Raw genomic sequence first — 7,406 nt, forward strand, 5'->3', positions numbered from 1 at the left:
CATCTGCATGCCTCACTGTGCCTCACTTTGCCTCACTGTGTCTATGTGCATGCCTCACTGTGCCCATGCCTCACTGTGCCCATGCCTCACTGTGCCCATGACTAGACTAACATTTAACATGGGAGTCTATGGAAGGGGTGCCCGGCTTTGAAAAATCGGTGCTCCCCAGACTTAGGTCAGACAATAGACTTTGCACACATGTAGAGAAGAAATAGGGCTACATGTATGCCAAGTTCCGGGTCCAGGGGACCTACGACTGGCCGCTACTGGGTCCCCAAAGTCACCGCAGAAATTACCGATCAACATGGGAGTCTATGGAAGGGGTGCCAGGCTTTGAAAAATTGGTGCTCTCCGGCCGTAGGTCTCCTGGAAAACAAACGTTTAGGATCCAGGGGACCTACGGCCGGCCAGGAACTGGTCCCCAAAGTCTGGAAGATCAGGCGCAAAAAGGTGACTCGAGTATAAGCCGAGGGGGGCATTTTCAGGACAAACAAATGTGCTGAAAAACTTGGCTTATTGTCAAGTATATATGGTATATATTGCATAATAGAAAACCATACAATGTAGTAAAATACAGAAACATTTTATTCTATATCATAGTAACACAATAATATAGTAACATATAGGCATGGCAACATATAGGTATAACAATGGTAACATCATAACACCACCAGATTCATTTTAGTTTCAATGGTGTTTATTAAAGAATTTTCAAGTATACAAAAATTATGCGTTACATTCACAATAATTTGTTTAACCATATAACATTAACCCTGCGGGAACGATATATTTCGATCCAGGTAGAGAAAATAAACAGTATAGAGCACAACCTCAGGGCCAGGTCCAGCAATGAACAAACCTAGCATGTTCAAATTTGTGTCCTCTGGGGTCAGACATCACCAGGACAAGCGCTGTTCCCGCAGGGGGCCCCCTCCCCCACCCAGTTGGGTAAGGGAGGGGAGCACATCCCCCAGGCCGAGCAGACCCCAAGCCCGTCGGTCAAAGCCAACAACAACCCTTTTAAATTATACTTACTAGATAATAAGGTAAGAGAAGGAGTAGATGGGCAGGCAAGAAACAAAGGAAAGTCAAGAAGAAGGTGGTAGAATACCAGAGAGAAGGGGGGGAGAAAGGGGGGGTCCCGGCCCTGCACCCGTAGCACTGACTAGGGATACACTAAGGTGTGGTCCTATTAGGGTCATTAGTAAGGTACGAAATCCATGGGTCCCACACTTTATTAAATAATTCCATCTTGTCTTGCGACAAGGCTGATAACCTTTCATTTAGCATCAACCAGGTAAGTTTTCGTTTGAACTGGTCAAATGGGAGGGCTCACCAGATTCATTTTGCTTGTCTCCACAATGTAGAACGTAATTAAAATGGGTAGAGTCCACTATATAATATTCTTTCTATCTAATAACTACCTTTAATACCCCTATAGACATCTACACAGCATCTGCTCCTGATAAGTGGCACCCTAGCCACGAAACGCGTCAAGCTATTGGATGCCGCCCTTACTACTCTCATTATACGATCAACATTATGTTATAGTGGACTCTACCAATTTTAATTACGTTCTACATTGTGGAGACAAGCAAAATGAATCTGGTGGTTTTATGATGTTACCAATGTTATACCTATATGTTGCTATGCCTATATGTTACTATATTATTGTGTTACTATGATATAGAATAACATTTCTATTTCTATGGTTTACCTACCAGATATCATTGTGCTGTGTTTTCTCCCTGGTCGCATGCTTCATACAAAGTCCCAAACTTAGTTTCTATATATCTCAATTATCGGGGATGGAGGTACATTGTAATGTCCTCATATAAAGCCCCAACCCCCCTTCACATGTATGCTTGGTTTGCTTTAAAGTAAAGCTGGGCCAAACATACCTATACATTGATCCCACTTTTCTTACCGTTAATTTTTACCCACTGCACACTACAACCACAATGGGGCTAAAAAACAGATGTCAAACTAGAATGCCTATAGTAAAAAACTGCCAAAAATCCACAAGCACTCTCCCTGATGAGCTAGTTGAACATTTCTGTCCAGTCAAAATATATATATATATATATATATATATATATATATATATATGTTTTGCTGTTTTGGATACAGTGGGAATAGTCCCACAGTGGCAAGATTCCCCAATTTTTACTGTTATCATATCATTTTTATAGAAATGTATCCTCAATTATTATAATGCTAACAATGGTTTAAAGTGGATGTAAACCCTCCATACACCCAGTGAAGTGAACAGCCTCAGATGATACACAGAGATGAACCAAATCTCCCTACATAAGTTTTACATGTATATCTGCTGTCTTCACATTTATATACTGTTTAGAAAGTTCACATCCTGTTAGAAGATTTTCCCTTCCTGTTTTACACAGAGTGTGATGTTTGGGCATATAGCCAAGATAGCTAACATTGCTGATTGGAGGAAAGGCACACAGCCCCTCTCTTCATAGGCAGAGACTATCAGGGTGTTTTGTAATGGGACCAGCTCCCTGCTAATTTATAGCAACCTCCCCAGACAGAAAAGTCAGGCTGCTTTTATCTAATGTGTCTGAGAATTTGTGAGGAGTTATCAGGCTGATAACAGAGGAACGGTTCAGGAAAGAGCTATGGGACTTATCTTATTGACGAGACATAACAAAACACTGCAGATATATGTGCCCAGCTCAAATTTCATGAATCAGGTTTACATCCACTTTAACTAGACAGGAAGTGAGAAACACCCCCCCTCCCCCACAGCACCATAGACAAAGTGGTTGCCAAACCATTCCCACTGTAACAAAGTGAGGGGGAATTGCCAAAAGATAGCCCCAGATATACACTTGATTGGGATTTTAACTCTTTATTCAAAACTAAAAAAAGTTTTGACTGGGCAAATATTTTAAACTTGGACCAACCGCTGTACAGGGACTGCTGCTCTCACACAAAGCACATCAGCATTTGGCTCTAGGACAGCATTGAGTGGGGGAATTTGAAAAGAAAAATGTTGTTTCATGCAACCCAAATGTACTGGTCACATTTTTTATTTAATTACAGTTTGGCTTTAAAATATCTCAGTTACATCATTCAGCATGCTAAGCAACATGTATTCTGTTACTTTTTGCAATAAACATGAGATTTAGTGATGTATGAGTGGTGATGCAGCTCCATATCTATCTATCTATCTATCTATCTATCTATCTATCTATCTATCTATCTATCTATCTATCTATCTATCTATCTATCTATCTATCTATCTATCTATCTCTTTAAATTATACATGTTGGTCTGCCTATAGGTGGCAGAGGGAAGTAGAAAAACTTTCCCAGTATAGTTTCAGCCATGTGTTTTTCCCATCATCAGAAAATATATGTTAATATAATATTAAATGTTTTATTTTTTTCCCCAAGTTAATTTGTATTGTTACACTTTGCCACGGTACTCCAAGTCAGGCTGGAACCAGTAAAATAAGAACATATTCTGTGTAAAAGAGGTCTTCCTATTTGCTACATGCACTATTGATGGAAATCCTGCACTTGTGATAGATAGATAGATAGATAGATAGATAGATAGATAGATAGATAGATAGATAGATAGATAGATAGATAGATAGATAGATAGATAGATAGATAGATAGATAGATAGATAGATAGAATAAAAAATCACGCTAGTCAGAAGCAAGAATCTTAAATATATTGAATAATGAGCTTTTAGTGTTATGACACACTATAAAATAAAGGAAAAACATAAAAGTGTTTAAAACAGCAAAGGTGAAAAATAGCACATGATCAATTTTAAATAAACAAAAAACAAAAAAGATGACTGAATCCTTTGGACATAGTAAAGTCCAAAAATAGTAGCTATAAATTCTCTACCACCAAGTGATTTGGTGAACCTTTTCTGTGATACACCACACACAGTAGTCTTGGACTCTTACCGACTCGTTGGGACACCCACCTCTAGGATGGTGAACCCAGGCAGGCAGTATACCTCTGCGGGTTATAATGACGACAACCAAGTCTCCAGGATATTGGGATAGTGAATCTCCCCTTACAGTGGGATGTCCAAAATATCCAGGGGTGGGAAGTAATCATATAACAAAAGCTCCAATAGTGTTATGCCGCAACAATAAAATAAAAAACAATAAAAAACAGCCAATTGGCTACTTACAATGAGTAAAAACCAGATGCGGATGGATAAAAGCAATCGCAGGCAAAAGAAAAAAGCATACACTTGAGCTTCCGGGATCACGTGGGGCGCAAAGGCGTCAGTGCGTAGCACCGCCCGACAAGTTTCGTCACACATGACGTCTTCCTGGGGCACCATCGCCACCGCGCCACACGTGATCCCGGAAGCTCAGGTGTATGCTTGTTCCTTTGCTGCCATTTGCTTTTATCCATGCGCATCTTGTTTTTACACCTTGTAAGTAGCCAATTGGCTGTTTTTTCAATACATTTAATTGTTGCGGTATAACACTATTGGAGCTTTTGTTTTATATGATTACTTCTGTGTGTAGTGTATCACAGAAAAGGTTCATCAAAATACTTAGTGGTGGAGAATTTATATCTACTATTTTTGGACTGGAACGGTTTCAGACTCCCCTGGCAGCAGTCTTTGTACTAAAACCGGTGCATGCACAAGTGTGTCGCAGGGCTCTCTTGGGGCTCAAGTCCTGCAGCACATCTGTGCAAACAAAGAGCGCAGGGAGACATTCTTGCCTAGGGGAGAAATGCAGAAGTGCTGCTAATAAAATACTTTATAAAAAAAAAAAATTTTTAGGAGAGAGAAGGTGGAGGAGGCAAGGCAGCACAACATAGTCTTTGGGGTAAAGTGTTACTAAACCCAGGACCCTGCATTCACTATATCTGGTCTCCCACAGTACACAGAACATGGAAATACAATTATTTTAGTAAATATAAACTGCTAAATACTTTTTTCTTATCTGCAGTAAATAGCAGTCTTGTGACTTCTATCAGTATCTAGTTAAATTTTGTAGGAGGAGTTTTCATACTACACTGAGCTATCCAATCAGAATAAAGGACCCCTGACCCTCTGTCTGGACAGTGCTGACTGGCCCTGTGCTGATCACATGCACTCTCCCAAGAAAATAAAAAAACAACTCTCTAGCAATACACACCAAACTAAGCATGTGCAGTCTGACTCCATTAACTCTGTATTATCCAGACATGTTCTGGAATCAGTGGAAAAAGGGGAGAATCAGAGAAGACAGGATCAAACAGCCTTTTTACACAATAAGGGGGATTAAAGGAGAAGTATAGCCAAAGTATGTTGGGCTGTACTTCTATGGATCACAGGAGTGCAGATCGTTTTGCACTCCTGTGACCCGTTTTCAGCAGAGAGCGGGCTGAAATCCGCTCTCTGCTGACGTCACCAATGTCAGTCCAGGCACCGCGCCAGGTGTCTGGACTGTCACCTAGCTCAGCCTCTCAATGAGCCGCTGAGAGCCTGAGACAGCCGCTCCCGCCCCCTCCACAGCTCAGTGCTCCAGTGAGCAAGGAGGGAGAAGAGCAGAGATATGTCACTGACAGTCTACACCTCTCTGCTCACGGAGCTGTGAAAGCCGAGTGATCGCGGTGTTCGATCGCTCAGTTCTCAATGTAAAGGCGCCGGGGGACAGATGCAGCATTGATCCCATGCTGCATCCACCTAGGTAAGTATGAATGCGCAAAAAAAAATCCTTTACATCTATTTTAACCCTTCCACAATGAGTATAACAAGCTTTACTGCATATACAGACTGATTTTACTGTTGTGGGTTTAGTAACACTTTAAGCATTTTTTAGGATGCTTTAAGTGCAGTTTTAAGCTTCATAAATCAGGGCCATTATATGATATCATAATATCATACTGTACATAATAAGTGAAACAAACAATAGGGAGTGTATCTTAACCACTTAAGATCTGGACCATTATGTAGGTTAAGGACCTTGCCCCTTTTTGCAATTCCGCACTGCATCGCTTTAACTGACAATTGCGCGGTCGTGCGACGTGGCTCCCAAAGAAAATTGGCGTCTTTTTTTCCCCACAAATAGAGCTTTCTTTTGGTAGTATTTGATCCCCTCTGCGGTTTTTATTTTTTGCGCTATAAACAAAAATAGAGCGACAAGTTCAAAAAAAATGCAAGATTTTTAACTTTTTGCTATAATAAATATGCCCAAAAAAACATATTTTTTCCTCAGTTTAGGCCGATACGTATTCTTCTACTTATTTTTGGTAAAAAAAACGCAATAAGCTTTTATTAATTGGTTCGCGCAAAAGTTATAGCGTTTACAAAATAGGGGATAGTTTTATGGCATTTTTATTAATAATTTTTTTGTTTACTAGCAAATTTTTTTTCGTGACTGCGACATTATGGCGGTCACATTGGACACTTTTGACACATTTTTGGGACCATTGTCATTTTCACAGCGAAAAGTGCTATAAAAATGCACTGATTACTGTGAAAATGAAAATGGCAGTGAAGGGGTTACCACTAGGGGGCGCTGTAGGGGTTAAGTGTGCCCTAGGGGAGTGATTCTTACTGTAGGGGGGCGTGGCTGTAGGTGTGACGTCACTGATCGTCGTTCCCTATATCAGGGAACAGACGATCAGTGACACTGCCACACAGAAGAACGGAGAAGGTGTGTTTACACTCACCTGTCCCCGTTCTTCAGCTCCTGTTACCCCGATTGCGGGACACCGGCGGCGATCGGGTCTGCGGGTCCCGCGGGCGTGGTCAAGGAGCTTCGGAACAGGTCGCGCGCGTGACCCACGGCTGGGCTCTTAAAGGCGACATCCAGATACGTGCCTGTGCCCAGCCGTGCCATTCTGCCGACGTATATCGGCGTTAGGCGGTCCTTAAGTGGTTAAAGTGTCTGTAGCCATCTATATAATGGTGGTGAAACAAATGGGTTGCCGATGCGCGAGCCTGGCGGCCGCAATGTCCACCAGGCTCCCGCGATCGGCAATTTCAGGCTGTGCATGTCTGCAAGCTAGTGCACGAGATATGTAAATAACCTGTCACTCAAGCAAGGACTTTGGTCTTTGTCTGGAAGTCTGTTTTATTTCACTGAACAATAAAAAGAGGATTGCTCAGCGCTGGATTAACTCTGTGTGGCAAGACTGGGCACAGATGATAGGAAATCGTATTCTCTACATTGTGACATAAAAAAAAAAAAAAACTTTACATTCTCTGTCTCGTTTCCTTTTTTTCCATTTTAGCAAAGTTGTTATACGATTGAGCAGTTATTCAAAGAATCATTGCACACAAGCCTGGTGTTTGATTTATGGGTAGATGATAAATGGTTGACTCAGTTTCTGGGTTATTATGTCTCTCTGAGACTTTATAAGACCTCCGATTTTCCCAGTCCCAGCCTCAAATCCAACATACTTGCTCAT

Source organism: Rana temporaria, chromosome 6 (genome assembly GCF_905171775.1).
Source record: "Rana temporaria chromosome 6, aRanTem1.1, whole genome shotgun sequence".
NCBI lineage: Eukaryota > Metazoa > Chordata > Amphibia > Anura > Ranidae > Rana > Rana temporaria.